This window comes from Phyllobates terribilis, unplaced genomic scaffold (genome assembly GCF_046119375.1).
Source record: "Phyllobates terribilis strain yellow unplaced genomic scaffold, ASM4611937v1 Scaffold_11__3_contigs__length_659146591, whole genome shotgun sequence".
NCBI classification, from domain to species: domain Eukaryota; kingdom Metazoa; phylum Chordata; class Amphibia; order Anura; family Dendrobatidae; genus Phyllobates; species Phyllobates terribilis.
Window position 1 is genome coordinate 20,618,958 of NW_027362771.1, and position 20,112 is coordinate 20,639,069.

The window sequence follows — 20,112 nt, forward strand, 5'->3', positions numbered from 1 at the left end:
AAATTCCAATCATACATCTTCATTTAAAAAAATTTTGACTATAAGAACCGCAACTCACTCTCTGTAAGTACAAATCACTTAGAGGTCTATCAGACAGCATGTACAGTCCTGGTCTCGTTATTGGCACCCGTGAAGTTTAAGTTCATAATGTGGAATATCTCCTGAAAAAAATGAATCCATTGAAACAGTTTTTTGTATAGAGCACTCCTCATGTTAAATACAAAAGATCAAATGAACAATAATTTAAAACAAAAATGGGAGGGAAAAATAGAAAAACCTAAATCTTGCTGTGTCACTGTTATTGGCACCCTTTAAATTAATTTAGCATGGAAACACATTTTGATTAAAGATGATCGAACATGTCCGGAAAACGTTCACCAGTTTTATATTCGGAACGAACATTGCATATTCGAATTAGTGATCGGACCCCCGAGTTTTTTTTACTCAAAATCGGCAAAATTCGGCCAAAGTGCTTTAATTGATCATGTTTCCATTTTGTATTTTTTTGGATTTTGGCTAGGATAATGGTGCTTTATGATGAGCGGGGAAATGTGTTTTGTGAGGGGAGGAGATGGGGAGAGGACAAAGGAGCGGTGGACTGTTATTCTTAATTTTTATTTATTTTTCTTTATTTAAAGTGTGGCGATTCCAGCAGCCAATCAGGGCGCAGAAACCACCCACAATGTCCAGACACAAAGGCTTGCGTCATTTGCTGCCGAAGTGACATGTTCTTCTGCATATAAGAAGCGGACATGTTGTTTTGATGCCATTTTGTCAATGTAACAGTGCAGAGAGGCTGCTCCAGCTGCTGACAGTGAGAGAGTGAGATAGTTAGCTAAGCAGTTGCTTGTAAGTCAGATAGTTTAGATAGATAGGATTCTCTGGGGCTGTGAAATCAAACTTCCAGCAGATCAATGGTTTTTGCAAATAGTGTGGTCCAGACAGAGACACCAGGCCACATTTCAGCATAAAACTCTGTTGTGCTGATATTGTGCTCCATGCCGGAGTACACCTTTGAAACTCAAATTTTTTTCTGGCACTACCGTGCTACATAAACCAGGCCACATCTGAGCTCTTAATTGTTTTGTGCTGAGATTCTGCTCTATCCAGGACTCCACATTAGAACATCTAAATTTTTCTGGTACTACCGTGCTACATAAACAAGACCGCATCTGATCTTGTAATTATTTGCTCTGAGATTCTGCTTTATCCATGGCTCCAGAATAGAAAATCTAAATTTTTCTGGTACTACCGTGTTAAATATACAAGGCCACATCTGGGATTGTGATTGTTTTTTGCTGAGATTCTACTCTATCCAGGGCTCCATGTTAGAAAATCTACATGTTTCTGGTTCTACTGTGTGTGGTAGATCGGCTCCCTTGGTTGCGCATAGAGATAAAAACAGGAATACTGTCTCTTTAATTCTTCTGTGGTTTATTAAGAGCACTGCATAAACCACAGCAACGTTAGCGAAACAAACATGTCCTTCCCGGTCTAAGACGAAAAACAAAACATAACGTATGGCACAGTCCTTGTTGCTACGGGAAACCACCCATTTCAGGAACTCCAGGCCCACCCCCAAACCAAATGCTCTAAAAGGCTGGGATTTTTTCCTTTGAACTTCTCCCTTTCTACAGGTGTTAAATCACTCTAGCAGTAAAGATGGCTGATTAACCCCTTTCTATACTTCGTGTGTGGAACACTTTTTCTATGTTTATATTACCGGGGATGAATCTTAGTGCTACACATCTTCCCTCCAGTACTTTGCCAGTGACTTTGTCACATATTCCCCCTTCTGCCCAAAGCTATAGGTTTTGGCATCTTCAGTCACCAAACAGGGAAGTCTAAACAGGGCATCTGCATTACCATGCAGCTTCTCTGGCCAGTGTTTCACATCAAAGTTGAAGTCCTGTAGCCCTGAGTTTCAACTCTTGGAATGCCATCTCTGCTTCAAGAGACCACTTGGCCATCACCGTCTTTGTGCCCTTAAGAAGATCGATCAGGGGTGCGGCTATCATGGTGAAACGCTGATAGTTTTCCACTATTCCCAGAAATGCCCGAACCTGTTCCTTGGAGATTGGTTTTGGCCAATTTTGGACTGCCTCCACCTTATTCACTTGAAGCTTTACTTTGTTTCTTCCAACGATGTAGCCCAGGAATTTTCCCTTCTTTTTCCCAATGACTTCTTTGGGTTTATGGAAAACTCCACTTTCCTCAGCGCATTCAGCACGGCCTGGACTTTCTGCAGATGACTTCCCCAATCCAGGCTGAATATCACAATGTTGTCAAGGTAAGCTGCGGCGTACTTTTTGTGAGGGGCTAAGATCAAGTCCATTGATCCTTAAGTGTTCATAAATAGTGATGAGCGAGTACTAAAATGCTCGGGTACTCGTTGCTCGGGTCGAGCAAATTGGAATACTCGGGTGCTCGACCCGAGCAACGAGCCCAATGTAAGTCTATGGGAAACTCGAGCATTTTTCAGGTGGCTCCCCCCTGCGGTCTGCAGAGGGCCTAAAAATTTCCCAAATCAATGGGAACAGTGCTCAAATAACATGGGAACAGCATGGGGATGACCACCTGGATGCATCTCTGACCAGATCACTGCTGTCAGCAACGTGGTCAGAGTATTACGCCACTTTTACGGACTCACAATAAAACATACTAAAACAAAACCAAAATGGATTTTCCTGGGAAAACATCCTTTCCAGGGTAATGACTTGTATATAAGGCAAAATAAATAACCAAAAACAAAAATACTCCTCCACAACTTGGGCTATGTTCACACGTAGCGTTTTTTATGCGTTTTTGCACTTTTGAACTGCTTTCAACCAAGACAAATGCATTCACCAGGAAATGTAATTTTAACATTTTGCAACCTTATCTGGCCATGTGGTGTGTGACACATCATCAGACATATGCATACAGTGCTGAATAGAAATTGGAAACAGCATGGGGAAGACCTCTTGAAGCATCTCTGACTCCCAGGTCACTGCCTAAAAGTGTGCCCATCATAAGTGATCCTTGGCGCATGCGAAGATGCCTCCCGCCATGCACCTGTCATTGCAGACTTGCAACAATCACCGTCCACGTCCTTGTCCCACTGCAGAGTTCAGTTGTCCCTACCCCATTCCTTGGAATGCAAGCACAAGTATGCAGGCAGCCACCCACCCACAGGATGCAAAACTAAACTGCCAGATTTCTGGGCAGCTCTTTGCACTTGAAATATGGCCTTTTAAGCTCGTGGAGGCGGAAGCTTTTCACAACCTCATGCCGGCGGCAGCCGGGTGTCGATATTCGGTCCCCAGCCGCCTCTATATTTCCCGATATCGCCTCCGCCTTCCACAAGCACGGGTCCCACAACATTACCCATGCCCTCACCAGTGCACTTACTGGGAAGGACCGCCTAACCATAAACACGTGGACAGGTGAATGTGGCCAGGGACGGTACGGAGCCAGTCCACAACGTTTCTTGCTGACAGTTGTATTTAGCTCGGTGAAATGACTGGCATAGAGGGAAACCGTATCTACCCTGTGTGTCATTTCTCCCAGGAAGTCCTCTAAAGCTGCTTGCACTTGAAATGTGGCCTGAACATTACTGCTGGTACTTTTCTGTGGGAATTTACTTGCCTCCTACCAGCCTGGAATATTTCCAGCAAACTATGGTACGGCGCCATGGTATTAGCACTGCCCCCAGTACCAGTAGCGAAGCCATCCCCAATTTCCTTCTCAGGAATTTGATTTGGTAGACTGATTGGCTGTCCAAATACATTTTCTCACAAAGGAGCTGAAGATAGAGTGGCAGTAGGTGCAAGTTTCTCAAGCCTGTTAGATATTAAAGGGTGAACGGCAGCACATTGGATCAGTGGTTAGCACTGAAGCCTTGCAGTGCTGGGATCCTGGGTTGTCCAGCAAGGACAACATCTGCAAGGACTTTGTATGTTCTCCCCGTGTTTGCATGAGTTTCCTCCTCAGTAAAAAGCAGCCATAGAGTGTCCAGGACCCTTCCCACACACTTTTCTTAGCCAGGACTGCTTCTTGGCAGGGTTAGACGGTCCCACCAATTAATCCTCTGGTATGCCTTGGCTTCTACCTCAGGAGAGTTCATGATAGCGCTTACTTTGCAGCTGCTATGGGGCTCTTGAGCAGGTGAGAAAGGTTAGCCCTTAGAATCAAATCCTCTGGTGAGCACAACGTTTTTCAATCTGAAACAGCTTCTCAGTTGGGGTTGTATTTCACCACAGTCATATTCTTTAGCTCGGTGAAAGGATTGGCATAGAGGGAAACCGTATCTACCCCGGCTGTCATTTCTCCGTCACCTGGTTCCGCCCATTGTCACACACGACCATGCCTGGCTGCATGTTCAGCGGTGAGAGCCACAGATCAGGCTGCTGTGTTACAGCTTTCAACAACTCTGCATCACTGGGCGGCTTGTCAATTAAGCATTAAGCATGTTATCTTCAGCACAGCCTGTTGCCGCTTGGCCAAGGCAGTTCTGCGGTGCTGCAGTGCTGTCAGCTTGTGACTGATTTGGTTATTTTGGCGATGGAGGAGGAGGTGCATGAGCTGAACAATGTGATTACATTGAGGTTAAATTGGTGACACTGTTTTTAATACTAAAGAAATATCCTATTGTTTTGTTTTTTTACGTTATTTTTTATGACAAATGCATTCACCGGGAAATGTCATTTTAACATTTTACAACTTAATCTTTCAATGTGGTGTGTGACATCATCAGACACATCCTGTTTTATTCATGATGGAGGGACACTGAAAGTCATAAAGTCTATTTTTATTGGGACATCAGATGGCCCTTACTATTCTTAATAGGCCAGCAGTCGTCCCTAGCTATTGTTAGACAGCCACGAGCTGGCTATGCTTTGTTATTCCCATTATTAACAAGTGGGTCTCCTATACTGTAATTGCGTATCCAGTGACTGCAAATGCTGCCAAAAAATTTGGACGCAACCCAATATCCCTTTGAAGAGACATAGAGGAGGGCCTCAGTTTAAAAAAATTTTCCCATTATAAAGGAGCAGGTATTTTATAGTGGTAATGCCCTTGCTGTGACTGCAAGGGCTGCCAACATTTGTGAAAAACCCCACTAAGAATTTAAAGACACATAGAGCAGGGCCACAGTAACCAGTACGACATGTTCCAATAGAAAGGAGAGAGTCTGCTATACAGTTATAGGGTATGCAGTGAGTCCAATGGCTGACCAATTTTAGGAAAAACCCCACTAAGAATTTAAAGACACATAGAGCAGGGCAACAGTAACAAGGTACGACATGTTCCCTTTAGAAAGGAGTGAGTCTGCTATAAAGTTATAGGGTATGCAGTGAGTCCAATGGCTGAACAATTTTAGGGAAAACCCCACTAACAATTTAAAGACACATAGAGCAGGGCCACAGTAAAGACAAATTCCCATTAAAAAGGAGAGAGTCTCCCATATTGTTGGCCTATGCAGTGCCAAAAATTTGGAGGCACTTCAATGACCTTTGGAAGAGACGTGGAGGAGGGCCTCATAAAAAAATGTTCCCATTAGAAAGGAGCGGGCCTCCTATACTTGTAATTCCCATGCACTAAGTGTATGGGCTGACAAACATTTACCCCTGGGGGGTATACATGAACATACTGTATAAAAAAATATTTTTTACGGGCATCATAAACACCCTTTAAAAAAATTATGTGGGTGTTGCATCACGGACCACGGTCACCCTGGTGATATGGTGGTGGAGGATGAGGAGAAGGAGGAGGACAAGAGCAAATAGCCAAAATCAGGAAGCGTATACCCATGTGTGGGTGTGAAAAGGTGCATGGGAATACACCTCCCAAGAAAAGACACTGGATTGGAGTTTATGTTACCCTGCTATCATTCGGTGATGTTGAGAAGTCTGGCCCAATCCAGCCCTTGTTCATTTTTATAAGAGTCAGCCTGTCAGCATTTTCAGTTGACAGGCGGAGGCGCTTATCAGTTGTAATTCAACCAGCGGCACTAAATACCCACTCTGATAAAACGCTGGCGGCAGGGCAGGCCAGGACCTCCAAGGAATAGAGAGCCAGTTCATTCCATGCATCTAGCTTGGATACCCAATAATTATAAGGCATAGCGGAATCACGGAGGATGTTGGTACAGTTAGCAAGGTACGCCCTCAGAATCTTCCCAAACTTTGCACTCCTTGTGAGAGTACCCCGCGCTTCAGGGCCTGTGCGATGGGAGGGTCTGAGAAAACTCTCCCAGAACTTTGACAGTGTTCCCCTGCCTCTGATGGATTGAAGTTGTGTCTCTCTCGCCTGTACTCCTTGGTTGTCCAACGAAGTGTGCCCTCTGTCGCCAGCGTTTTCAGATGGGAATTTCTTTAATAGATGGCAACAAGGGCCTTCTGGTACAGCCCCATTTTTGTAGACCTGTCCGCCTCAGGAATAAGAGATATAAAGTTCTCCTTGTAGCGTGGGTCTAGAAATGTCACCAACCAGTAATGACTGTCACCCAAAATTTTGAGAACGCGAGGGTCATTGGAAAGGCAGCGTAACATAAGCCCAGTCATGAGTGCCAGACTACTAACAAGATGATGACTGACCATGCACTCCTCCTCCTCCTCCTCTCTGTTCTCTGGCCATCCACGCTGAGCATACGGTATGATAGCTGTGCAGGTAGTACCGTCTATAGTGCATGAAACTAGCTCCTGTCCTTCCTCCTCCTCCACCTCTTCCTCATTGTCACCCAATCCACTTTGGGATGAGATGAGGCTTAGCTGTGTGTAATCAACCTGTATGGTTCCTTGCTCCATCTCATCGTGCTCCGCCTGCAATGCATCCTCTTTAATTGTGAGCAGAGAGCCTTTCAGAAGACAGAGCAGCGGGATGGTGATGCTAATTATGGCATCATCACCACTCACCATCTTGGTGGAGTCCTCAAAGTTTTGGAAGATGGTACATATGTCTGACATCCATGTTCACTCCTGAGGTCTTATGTGTGGAGTCTGAACTGAATACCGACGGACTTGTTGATGCTGGTACTCAACAACTGCCCTCTTCTGCTCACACATCCTCCCCAACATCTGCAGTGTAGAGTTCCAACGCTTGGGGACATCACACACCAGTCTGTCAGTCGGAAGCTGCAAACGCTGCTGAAGCACGGCAAGGGCGGCGAAAGCTGTAGCTGACTTTCTAAAATGGGCACACAGGCGGTGTACTTTAACAAGCAGAACCGGCAGTTCTGGGTAGGATTTGAGAAACCGCTGAACCAAAAAGTTAAGCACATGGGCCAGGCATGGTACGTGTGTGAGCTCGCCCCACCTCAGAGCTGCCACCAGGTTCCGGACATTGTCATACATGACCTTGCCTAGCTGTAGGTTCTGCGGTGTGAGCCACAGATCTGCCTGCTCTTTCAGAGATGTCCACAACTCTTCAGCATTGTGCGGTTTTTCAGCTAAGCATATTAGCTTCAGCACAACCTGTTGCCGCTTGGCTGAGGCAGTGCTGCAGTGCTTCCAGCTTGTGACTGATGTAGTCATTTTGGAGATGGAGGCTGAAGAGGAGGCTGAGGAGGATGAGGTGCATGAGCTGTAGACCGTGGAGGCAACCCTGATTGATCTAGGGCCCGCAATCCTTGGCGTCGGGAGGACGTGTTCCGTCCCAAGGTCCGACTGGGTCCCAGCTTCCACTATGTTAACCCAGTGTGCCGTCAGTTAGATGTATCATCCCTGCCACAAGCACTTGTCCACGTGTCCGTGGTTAGGTGGACTTTACCGGTAACTGCGTTGTTGAGAGCACGGCTAATGTTTTGGGACACGTGCTTGTGCAATGCAGGGATGGCACACCCGCAGAAATAGTGGAGGCTGGGGACCGAGTACCGAGGGACGGCCGCTGCCATAAGCCACGAGCCTAAAAGGCAACATTTCGAGTGCAAGCGGTCGTGAAATGTGAGAATTTAGTAGTGTGGCCTGTGGGGCGTTGGCTGCATATTTGCCCTTGTTTCCAAGGACTGGGGTATGGACAACTGAATGCAGGACATGGACGTGCTTCCTGATTCTGCTACTTGACAGTGTGCAATGACAAGTGCAGGGCAGGAGGCGTCTTCGCATGCACCATGGACAGGGGATTGGCTTGCATGCACAACAGCAGAAGAAGCAATGGTGCCACCTGCAGACACCGTTCCTGGACCCTGGGATTCGGCCCACAAAGTCGGGTGCTTTGCTGCCATGTGCCTGATAATGCTGGTGGTGGTCAGGCTGGTCGTTTTGCCACCCCTTCTGATGCTAGACTGGCAGGTGGTGCAAATGGCCTTTTTGGGGTTATCAGCAGAGTCTTTAAAAAACAACCCGACTCGGGAAGACATAACAGTTGTACTGGCAACTTCCTCCGTGTTGGTGTTACAGGGAGCGGTTGCTTGCCTTCTGTTTGCGGCCCCCACACTGCTGCTTTCTGCCTTTTGGGGTGCTCTGCCTCCCTCCTCCTGTGTACTGCTGTCCTCGCTCTGCATGCCTCCAGCCAGGTTGGGTCAATTACAATATCATCCACCACCTCGTCTTCCACTTCCACACCCTGGTCCTCCTCCTGACTTTCTGGCAATTGTGTCTCATCATCGTCCACCTCTTGTGACACTTTCCCACCATCACCTTTGTGTTACCGTGGCTGCTCATATATTTGGGCATTGCTACACGCGATCTCCTCTTGCCCTGCTTCAAGTGAACCGGGCGAGAGGCCCGAATCTATAATTGGAAAAGTGAACAGCTCTTCAGGGTGTCCAAGTGTGGGATCAGTTGTCTCTGGGTACTCTGCATGGTGGGAGGAAGGAGGATCAGAGTGAGGAATATGCGGTCCAGACTCACGGCTACTGAAACTTGACCATGTGGAAGACTGGGTGGTGGTGTCTAAGTGACTGTAAGCACTATCCGCTATCCAACCAACAACCTTTTGACACTGCTCTGGGTTCAATAGTGGTGTTCTGCGGTCCCCTAGAAATTGGGACAGGAAGGTCAGGCGAGAAGATGTGTGTGTTTGTTGTGGCACAATTTCTGCTTGCCCACAGCCTTGTCCTCGGCCTCTGCATGCACCATTACCATCATGTCCAGTTCCCCGTCCCTTGCCACGTGCCTTGCCCATTTTAAATGGAGGACAGTATCTTCCACTCTCACTACAAATGACTGAGTTTGGAGCATACTTATATGTGATCCGTTTGACGGAGAAAACACAGTTTTAAATAGCTGGATTTCTAGCGCTGTAATATGGAAAGGACCTGGCTGTATTCTGCAGTGCCAACAAGCAAATGGCGCAGAAAAAATGGTGTTCTCTGGATTGATTTTTAAGCAAATAATGAGGATTAAGATCCAAAGAAAAGTATTCCTGGCCCCTGAGACCTGGGCCTTTGTATAGAAATATCTAACAGCAGCAGAAAGCAGAATTGGAATAGAGCCTCTTGTGCTATATGCACTGCTGTCTGCTATATACACTGCCTGCCTATACACCCTGCCTGCCTGATATCTCTGCAGATGGATTAGTCCTCAGAAGGACTGTTTGTTAAGATGGATATGTGTAATGTATGGTTTTTCTCCCTACACTACCAAATACCCAGTCAAATCTCTCCCTGACACAGCAGCAGCTCTCCCTACAGTGTCTGATCCGGAGTGACTGTGACGAGCATGGCGGTGCCAGGTCTGATACAGATCTGGTGAAGCTGTGTGGCCAGCCAATCACTGAAATGCCCACAACCAACATGGCTACGACATTACAGTGCATGGCAGGCAATCCCTGCATGTTCATTAGCTCTCTAAAGAGCGCCAAACATGCAGTGAGGGGACCCAAGTTCCTGCCCGAACAACCCAAAAATACTCGCCGAGCGTCAAGCATCTCGAGCAGTGAGATGCTCGGGCGAGCACCGAGCAGCAGCGAGCATGCTCGCTCATCATTATTCATAAGTAAAGATGAGCGAATATTTCAATATTACGATCGCTAAATTTCGCCGATTTTCTTTTAGTCAAATATCCGGCGAACATATCCGAACACCATAGTATTCAATGGGGGGAAAAAACAATACGCTTACACAACACCTTCAAACGGGCTCAAAAGCTGCCAAAACACATCAGATTAGGGGCATACACTATAATTATTATTATTAATTATTATGGCACCATTTAGAAGGGATGGAGGATACAGTAGGTGAGGGTACAGCTAGTCGTGCAGCAGTATGCTGGGTTACTGCAGATTTTACACTCGTCAGAAGAAGTAGGTCTTCAGCTTCCTTTTGAAAGTTTCCACGGTAGGCGATAGTCTGATGTGTTGGGGTACAGAGCTCCACAGTAGGGGAGATTGAAGCAAGATGAGATAGGAGGGAAGTAGAGAAGGAGATCTTGTAAGGATGTGAGGTTGCACGCAGGTAAGTACAGGGAGACTAGTTCACACATGTATGAAGGAGACAGGTTTCGGATGGCTTGGTATGCCAAAGTTAGGCTTTTCAATTGGAGTCTCTGGGCAACTGGATTGACAGAGGGGAGAAGCTGGGGAATAGCAGGGTGACAGGTGAATTAGTCGGCCAGCAGAGTTTAGGATAGATTGAATGGGTACGTGAGTGGTAGAAGGAAGGTCACAGAGCAGGAGCTTGCAGTAGTTGAGGCAGGAGATGATGAGGTCATGCACAATTGTTTTTGCAGATTCTTCTTTGAGGAATGTGCGGATTTGAGAGATTTTTTTTTTCTTGGAGTTGGCATATTCCTCAGTTGTCCCTCAGCTTTCAGTTGTCCCTACCCCAGTCCTTGGAATGCAAGCGCAAATATGCATCAACCCACAGGCCACAAAACTAAACTGCCACATTTCTCGACTTCTTGCACTAGAAATTTTGCCTTTTAGGCTTGGGGAGGCGGAAGCTTTCTGCAACCTCATGGCGGCAGCTGTCACTCGGTACTCGGTCCTCAGCTACCAATATTTCTCTCGGTGTGCCTTCCCCGCCTTATCCAAGCCTGGGTCCCAGAACATTACCCGTACCCCCACCAATGCAGTTACTGGGAAAGACAATCTATCCAAAGACACATGGACAAGTGCTTGTGGCCAAGGATTGTATATCTCACTGACGGCACACTGGATTAATATTGTAGAAGCCGGGACGCAGTCAGACCCTGGGACAGAACACGTGCTCCTGATACATAGGATTGCAGGCCCTGGGTCAATCAAGCTCCTCTCCTTAGCCTGCTGGTTGTCACGGATAATTTGGAGATTCGTGGCAGCTCTGGTTATGCTGTAATTTAAATGTAGTTTTTATTGGTCGACCATGACAGCACCACGAGAGAGGGGATCCGCCCACTAAGGACAGGGAAACCTACAGGCTTAAAAGGGGGCGGCCCTCCCTCTCGCCTCAGTTTGGTTTCCTGTCCTTGATGGAGGGAACCTATTGCAGGCTCGTGGAAGATCTGAAGATGGCGACGGCTGCCGAGCAGCGCCCCTATCTGGGATCTGCAGCTCCAGCGTTCTGCGAGTGCACCCCTATCTGGGAGAGGCACAGCATTTTTTGCGCCAGATATGCAGGGGAGCTGCGCCCCTATCTGGGGTGGCAGCCCTTTTATCTGCTTCAGCCAGATTGCACTTTCTGTAGAGGAGTCTGCCCTGGTTGGGATCCGGATTGCAGTGGGACTGCGCCCATATCTGGGGTGGCAAGCCCACCATCGCCCTGGAGATGCGAGTTGCATGGGGTGTTGTCCCCATCGATACGCGGCGGAGGTCGGCACGCCGGGTCTGAGGCCATCTGCGAACCTCCGCCCGAATCAGGAGCGGGCCGTGGGAGAGCGGCGCCCCATTTAGAGGTAGCAGGCCATCGCTATGGGCAGGGCCTACCTGGGAGCGCCAGCGGTGTATGAGGCATCCTGGTGCGAGGCTTGTGCGGGCGCGCACTTTTGTCCTCCTGTAAGTCGCGGCCTGATGACGTCACCGCGCCTCGAGGACATCATGTGACCGGAACCCGGAAGTTGGGTTACCGGCATCTGTTTGTTAGTGTGGTATTAACCTCGATGCATGCGTCCCTGAAAAAAAAAAAGAGGAATTTGATTGAAATCTGGTGGCAGAGGGGTGGATCAAGGCCTATTTAACTGGCCAGGCACCACTGTTCAGGGCTTCCCAGCTTCATTCTCCCTATCATGGAGTTTGATAGTGAACAGCAACAGCAGCAGCAGCTACTGCAGCAGCAAGATGAGCAGCCGCCTTCTCCACCATCTCAGCGGCGGTTTGGGGAGCCCCAAAAGGTGCATCGCCCGCGTGTTTCTGGTAATGCCCGGTCCTCAGAAAAACGAGGTTCGGCATCTAAGTCCAGTCATCACGGCTTCAGCAGGATGGACGAATCTGCAGCCTCCAGGGATGATCCCCCGGCTGAGAAGGGTCCTTCCTCCAAATCGGTACCAGCCTTTTGAGCCACCTGGATTTTTGAATGCATTCTCCTTTCCTTAATGGCCCTCTACATCAAAGAAAAAGAAAATGTAAGAGCAAACTACTTAAGCCGTTTTTCTCTGAGACAGGGCGAATGGGAACTAAAGCAGGATATTTTTTTTTCCAAATAGTCCGGAAATAGGGTCTTCCGGTGGTAGATCCCTTTGCCACAAGGCTAAATCAAATGACAAAGCCCTTTTGCTCTCTAAATCCCAGAGAAAACCCCTGGCAGTAGACTCTCTCCAGATAGCTTGGGATTTCAGTCTGGCCTACGCCTTCCCCCCATTCAATCTCCTTCCTATGCTTCTAAGAAAGATCAGAGAGGACAAGGCGAGGGTCCTTCTGGTCGCCCCTTTTTGGCCCAGGAGGCCCTGGTTCTCATGCCTGAGGAACATGTCCATCTCCGATCCTTGGGTCCTACCAAAAATCCCGGATCTCCTCAGCCCGAGTCCGATACTCCATCCTCAAGCTCCTGACCTCCACTTGACGGTGTGGAACTTGAGAGGTCCCTGTTAGAACGCAAAGGATTCTCCCGAGATCTAGTGACTACACTAATGCATAGTAATAAACCTGTCACGACCAGGATTTACACTAGAACTTGGAAAAAAAATTTTAATCTTTCTCTCGTTCTACAGTTTTTACGGGAGCTCCATATAGTAAAATTTTAGAATTTTTACAGAAAGGCCTCGAGATGGGGTTGGCGACAAGCACCCTTAAAGTCCAAGTCTCTGCCTTAGGTGCTCTATATAACTGTGACTTGGCAGGGAATTACTGGATTTCTCGCTTTATCAGAGCTGTGTTTAGATCCAGACCGGTAATCAAAAGCAATTTGGTACCCTGGGATCTATATTTAGTTCTAAAAGCATTAACCGGTTCACCTTTTGAACCAATAGAGTCGGCATCTCTTAAGTCCATCTCCCTTAAAACAGCGCTTCTAATAGCTCTAACATCAGCTAGAAGGGTTAGTGATATCCAGGCTCTGTCTTCATCCCCACCTTTCACTCAAATCCTGGACGATAGGATAATTCTTAGAACGGACCCGACATATCTCCCTAAAGTAGTTTCCCGTTTCCGTAGACTCCAGGAAATAGTACTTCCCTCGTTCTGTCCTAATCCAAGTAACCAAAAAGAAGCAGAGTTCCATACCTTAGATGTTAGAAGATGTGTGGTTAAGTACCTGTCGGTCACCCAGGCCTTCAGGAAAGATAGTTCCTTATTTATATCCTTCCAATGGGTGAGGAAGGGGCTTAAGGTTACTAAATCCACCATAGCTAGGTGGATCAGGGAGGCTATTACTCTAGCCTATGTCTCCAGCGGTGAGGAATCGCCACAGGGGTTGAACGCTCACTCTACCCGGGCGGTGGCAACCTCATGGGCGGAGAAGACTGGTGTCTCGATGGAAGACATATGTAAGGCTGCTACCTGGTCTTCTCCATCTACCTTCTATAGGCACTATAGACTGGATCTGCGTGTTTCATCCAACGTCACATTTGGGAGAAGGTGTTATGAACTGCTACAAACACTAAGGAAAGATAGGAAAACTGTCCCTACAATAGGACTAAGCTGATTCCCTACGATGCAGCGGGGGACCTGTTCCTTGTGAACAGACCCGCCAAGTCCTCGGCTAGTCTGAACGCAGACCTATAGATATAAGGAAGGGGTCCCTGCAAGAAATAAGGACTGGGATATAGTTGGACACCTCCTAGCAGAAATTGTAGCAGAGCAAAGACAAACAAACAAACAAAAGTACAAGTGGTCAAAGACCAAGCAAACTACAGAGTAAGGTACAAAGCACCTGGCTAGCTTAAGAGTAAATGTAACACTGAAGTCCAGCAAGGCCAGGAGGGCGGAGCTGGATTATATAGGCAAAAAGTCAGGTGACCGGCAAAATAGAAAAAACTAACAGGAGGGTTCTAACAGTACCCCCTCTTCTATGAGGATCTTCCGGATCCTCCAGGCCCAGGTCTATCAGGAAACCTCCTGTGATACGCTCCGACAAGTCTAGGAGCAGAGACATCATCCGCCCTTACCAAGGAGTCATCCTCGGGACCGAAACCTTTCCAAGCGACGAGATACTGCATTCTCCCTCTATGCCATCTAGAATTAAGAATGCAAGAAATTTCATATTCACCGTCTTCCTCCACCGGAGGAAAAGAGACAGTGGCGTCCCTATCAGAAGCAGCAGCTTTTTTCAATAAGGAAACATGAAACACCGGATTAATCTTCCAGGAGGTAGGAACCTCCAACCTAACAGCAGATTGGTTAACTACCTGAAGCACCTTAAACGGACCTACAAACTTCGGACCCAATTTTTTAGAAGGAATCCTCAACCGCAGATTCCTAGAGGACAACCAAACCATGTCACCAACAGTAAACAAAACCTCTTGACGTTTCCTGTCAAAGTACCTCTTGGATTTTTTGTTAGCCTCTTGAAGGTTACGACGTACATCAGTCCAAACTCTCTCCAAATCACCGGAAAAATTATCCTCCTCCGGCACAGTCGATACCAATTTGGAGAATGACCCAAACGACGGATGTCTCCCAGTACAACAAAAAAAAGGAGAACACCCAGCAGAAGAGGATGTATGGTTGTTAAGTGCAAATTCAGCCAGTGGCAGAAACTCAGACCACCCCTCTTGATTGTCAGCCACAAAACAACGCAAAAACTGTTCAACATCCTGGTTCTTTCTTTCTGTCTGTCCATTAGACTCAGGATGATAACCAGATGAAAATGACAAATGGACTCCCAACCTGTCACAAAAGGAACGCCAAAAACGAGCCATGAACTGAGGTCCCCTATCGGAAGCAATGTCGGTAGGAACGCCATGGAGCCTGACAATTTCTTTAACAAAAGCCTTAGCGAGTGTCTTGGCGCAGGGCAGTTTGATGAAGGGAACCAAGTGACACATCTTGCTAAAACGGTCCATGACCACTCAGATAACAGTGAAACCCTCAGAGGCAGGAAGGTCAGTAATAAAATCCATAGCAAGATGCGTCCAAGGAGCACTAGGAACCTCCAGAGGGCAAAGCAACCCCGCAGCAGGAGCATGTGAAAACTTAGATCTAGCACACACAGTTCATTGACGCACCCACTTAATGACTTCCTTCTGCCACCAAGGCCACCAAAAACTGCGACCTACAAGTCTCTTAGTCTCTGAAATTCCTGGATGACTGGCCAACCGAGACTCAAGACACTCCACAAACAAATCTCTCATAAAGTTCCTAGGCACAAACAACCTCCCATGGAGAGTGTTAGATGGGGCATCCTCCTGGGCTTTCAGAATCCCATCTTCCAAAACGGAGTCCAATGCAGCTATCACAACACCTTCCTGTAAAATGCTCTCCTCCTCCTCGGTACCAACCATGGGAGAAAAACTGTGAGATAAAGCATCAGCTTTTACATTCTTGGTACCCGGGATGTAAGTAACAGAAAAATTAAACCGCAAAAAAAAAGTGCCCACCTAGCTTGACAGGCATTCAAGCGCTTGGCAGCATCAAGATAGATCAGATTCTTATGATCAGTAAAAACCTGAATGGGAAATTTAGCACCTTCCAAGAGATGACGCCAATGTTCAAATGCGAGTTTATTCGCCAGCAATTCCCGATTACCAACATCATAATTAAGTTCGGTCTCAGAAAATTTTTTTGAAAAAAAAGCACAGGGATGTACTCCATCCTTGTTTTCCTGAGACAAAGCAGCACCGACCCCCATCAACCTCGACCAAAAAAAGCTGGGTCTCATCAGCCTGCATAAGGATGGGGGCAGAACTGCACCTCTCCTTGAGATACACAAAAGCTTCAATGGCCTCAGTAGTCCACTGGACCGTATTCGCACCCTTCCTGGTGAGATCGATCAGCGGCTTAACAATTCTAGAAAAATTCTTAATGAATTTTCTGTAATAATTGGCGAAACCCAAAAATCTCTGTATTGGTTTCAAACCAATAGGCCTAGGCCATTCCTGCACCGCCTGAACCTTCACCAGGTCCATCTCAAAGCCCTCGCTGGAGATAATGTAGCCCAAAAAACTAATTCTCTGCACAGCGAACTCACATTTCTCCAGCTTAGCAAAAAGTGAATTCTCGCTTAACAACTGCAATACCTCACGTACGCTCTGCCAATGAGTAGTGTTGAGCCACCCCCGTAGTGTTCGGGTTCGGTTCGGTTCGTGGAACACCGGGATGTTCGAGGAACTGTTCGTCGAACTGTTCGTCGAACACCTTAGAACACCGTCGAACACCGTTAAAACCAATGGCAGGCAAACAAAAACACATAGGAACACACAGAAAACACCTTCAAAGGTGTCCAAAAGCTCACAAACTGCTCAGAAGACGCTTTCTTTAAAAAAGCCGGCCGGCAATTCAGCAGCGGCATACACCGGTACCCGACAATTTAGACAAGAAGGAATAGAGCATCACACATAGATTAGATAGATAGAAACATGTCAGTCACATATTATTGAAGTACAGTGACAGTGTTGCTTACTGTACTTGTCATTTAGTGTAAAGGATTTATTAAAAAATATAATAGTGTTTTCGTGCACCGTCTCTTTAAAAAAGCCGGCCGGCAATTCAGCAGTGGTACCCGACAATTTATAACAGACAGAATAGAGCTTCACACATAGATTAGATAGATAGAAACATGTCAGTCACATATATATAAAGTACTGTGACAGTGTTGCTTACTGTACTTGTCATTTACTGCAAAGGATTTATTAAAAAAAAAAATAGTGTTTTCATGCACCGTCTCTTTAAAAAAGCCGGCCGGCAATTCAGCATCTGTACCCGACAATTTAGAATAGAAGGAATAGAGAATCACACATAGATTAGATAGATAGAAACATGTCAGCCACATATATATGAAGTACAGTGACAGTGTTGCTTACTGTAATTGTCATTTAGTGTAAAGGATTTATCAAAAAAAAATAATAGTGTTTTCATGCACCGTCTCTTTAAAAAAGCCGGCCGGCAATTCAGCATCTGTACCCGACAATTTATAACAGACAGAATAGATCTTCACACATAGATTAGATAGATAGAAACATGTCAGTCACATATATAATAAGTACAGTGATAGTGTTGGTTACTGTACTTGTCATTTAGTATTAAAATAAAGGATTTATTATTAAAAAAAATTGGCGTGGGGTTCCCCGTAATTTTAGTCTCTAGCGGAGGTTAAGCAGACGGCTGGGGCAGATGTTTGAAGCCTGGGAAGGGGGTAATACCCACGGAGCTTCCCAGGCTACTAATATCAGCCCCCAGCTGAATACATAGCCTTTACTAGCTATTAAAATGGAGGACCCCCCCCCAAAAAAATGACGTGGGGTCCCCCCTAATTTAATAGCTAGCAAAGGCTAGGCAGACAGCTGGGGGCTGATATTAATAGCCCAGGAAGGGAGCCATGAATATTGGCCCCCTCCCAGGCTAGAAACACCAGCCGTCAGCCGCCCCAGAAATGGCGCATCCATAGGATGCGCCAATTCTGGCACTTAGCCTCGCTCTTCCACGCTGCCCTGGTGCGGTGGCAGGGGGTAATAGGGTTGGGGTTGATGTCAGCTTATAATGCCAGCTGACATCAAGCCCAGGTTAGTAATGGAGAGGCGTCTATAAGACACCCCCATTACTAACCCCATAGTCAAAGTTAAAAAAAAAACACAAACACCCAGAATAAAGTCCTTTAATTGAAATAAAGACACAATTCTTTATTGTTCTAAATTAAACCATACTTACCATCACGCCCATTCCAGCTGAAGCCAATGATCTCCTGCAATAAAAGTAAAATAATAAAGCAACCTCATCCTTACCTTTCCATGGTTCCCAGGACAGCTTCAGCTCTGCTACATCGAGATGACAGACTGGACCGCAGCAGAACGCTGCCATCCAGCCTGTCATCCCGCAGACACTGAGAAGCGCAGGCATGCTTGCGCTCCTCAGTGTCTGACTTTTTTTCATTATTTCATGAATTTCCTGAAATAATTAAAAAAAAATTGACGTGGGGCTTCGCCCTATATTTGTGTCCAGTCAGGTACAGCAGGCAGGAACGGGCTGCCCCCAACCACCAGCTGCCTATTTGTACCTGGCCAGACACAACAATATAGGGAAGCCCTTTTTTAAAAAAATTATTTCATGAAATAATTAAAAAAAAATTGACGTGGGGCTTCGCACTATATTTGTGTCCAGCCAGGTACAGCAGGCAGGGACGGGCTGCCCCCAACCACCAGCTGCCTATTTGTACCTGGTTGGACACAACAATATAGGGAAGCCCTTTTTTTCTTAATTATTCCATGAATTTCATGAAATAATTAAAAAAAAAAATGCGTGGGGCTTCGCCCTATTTTTGTGCCCAGCCAGGTACAACTAGGCAGCTGGGAGCTGGAATCCGCAGCGCAGGGAGGCCCAAGCTTTCTGGGCCCCACCCGCTGCAAATTGCAGTCCGCAGCCGCCCCAGAAAATGGCACGTTCATAGAAGCGCCATCTTCTGGCGCTGTACCCAACTCATCCAGGGCCCTGGTGCGGTGGCTCACTGGGTAATAAAGGGGTTAAGGCCAGCTTGGCATTATCAGCTGGCCCTAAGCCCGAAATTCATGGGGTCACGCCAATATTAGACATGACCACCATGAATTTCTAGTAAAGTATTTAAAAAAACACAACACCCAGAATAAAGTCCTTTAATTGAAATAAACACACAATTCTTTATTGTTCTAAATTAAACCATACTTACCGTCACGCCCATTCCAGCTGAAGCCAATGTCTTCTGCAATAAAAGTAAAATAATTAAGCAACCTCATCCTTACCTTTCCATGGTTCCCACGACAGCTTCAGCTCTGCTACATCGAGATGACAGGCTGGACCGCAGCAGAAAGCTGCCATCCAGCCTGTCATCCCGCGGACACTGAGAAGCGCAGGCATGCTTGCGCTCCTCAGTGTCTCGCTGTGACGGCATAAAGATGAGACAAGTTCATGTCCAATGAACTCGGCGCACCTCATGCGCGTCACTGACAGCGTGGGAGAATTCTCCTGCACTCAGCACTTCAGCGTGAAAATTCTCCCACGCTGTCAGTGACGTACATGAGGTCAGCTGAGTTCATTGGACATGAATGAGCTCACCTCATGCACGTCACTGACAGCGTGGGAAAATTCTCACGCTGAAGCGCTGAGTGCAGGAGAATTTTCCCACGCTGTCAGTGACGTGCATGAGGTGAGCTCATTCATGTCCAATGATCTCAGCTCACCTCATGCACGTCACTGACAGCGTGGGAAAATTCTCCTGCACTCAGCGCTTCAGCGTGAGAATTCTCCCACGCTGTCAGTGACGTGCAAGAGGTGAGCCGAGTTCATTGGACATGACCTCACCTCATGCACGTCACTGACAGCGTGGGAAAATTCTCACGCTGAAGCGCTGAGTGCAGGAGAATTCTCCCATGCTGTCAGTGACGTGCATGAGGTGAGCCGAGTTCATTGTCGGCTCATCTGGATGCCGTCACAGAGAGACACTGAGGAGCGCAAGCATGCCTGCGCTTCTCAGTGTCTGCGGGATGACAGGCTGGATGGCAGCTTTCTCCTGCGGTCCAGCCTGTCATCTCGATGTAGCAGAGCTGAAGCTGTCCTGGGAACCATGGAAAGGTAAGGATGAGGTTGCTTTATTATTTTTCTTTTATTGCAGGAGATCGTTGGCTTCAGCTGGAATGGGCGTGATGGTAAGTATGG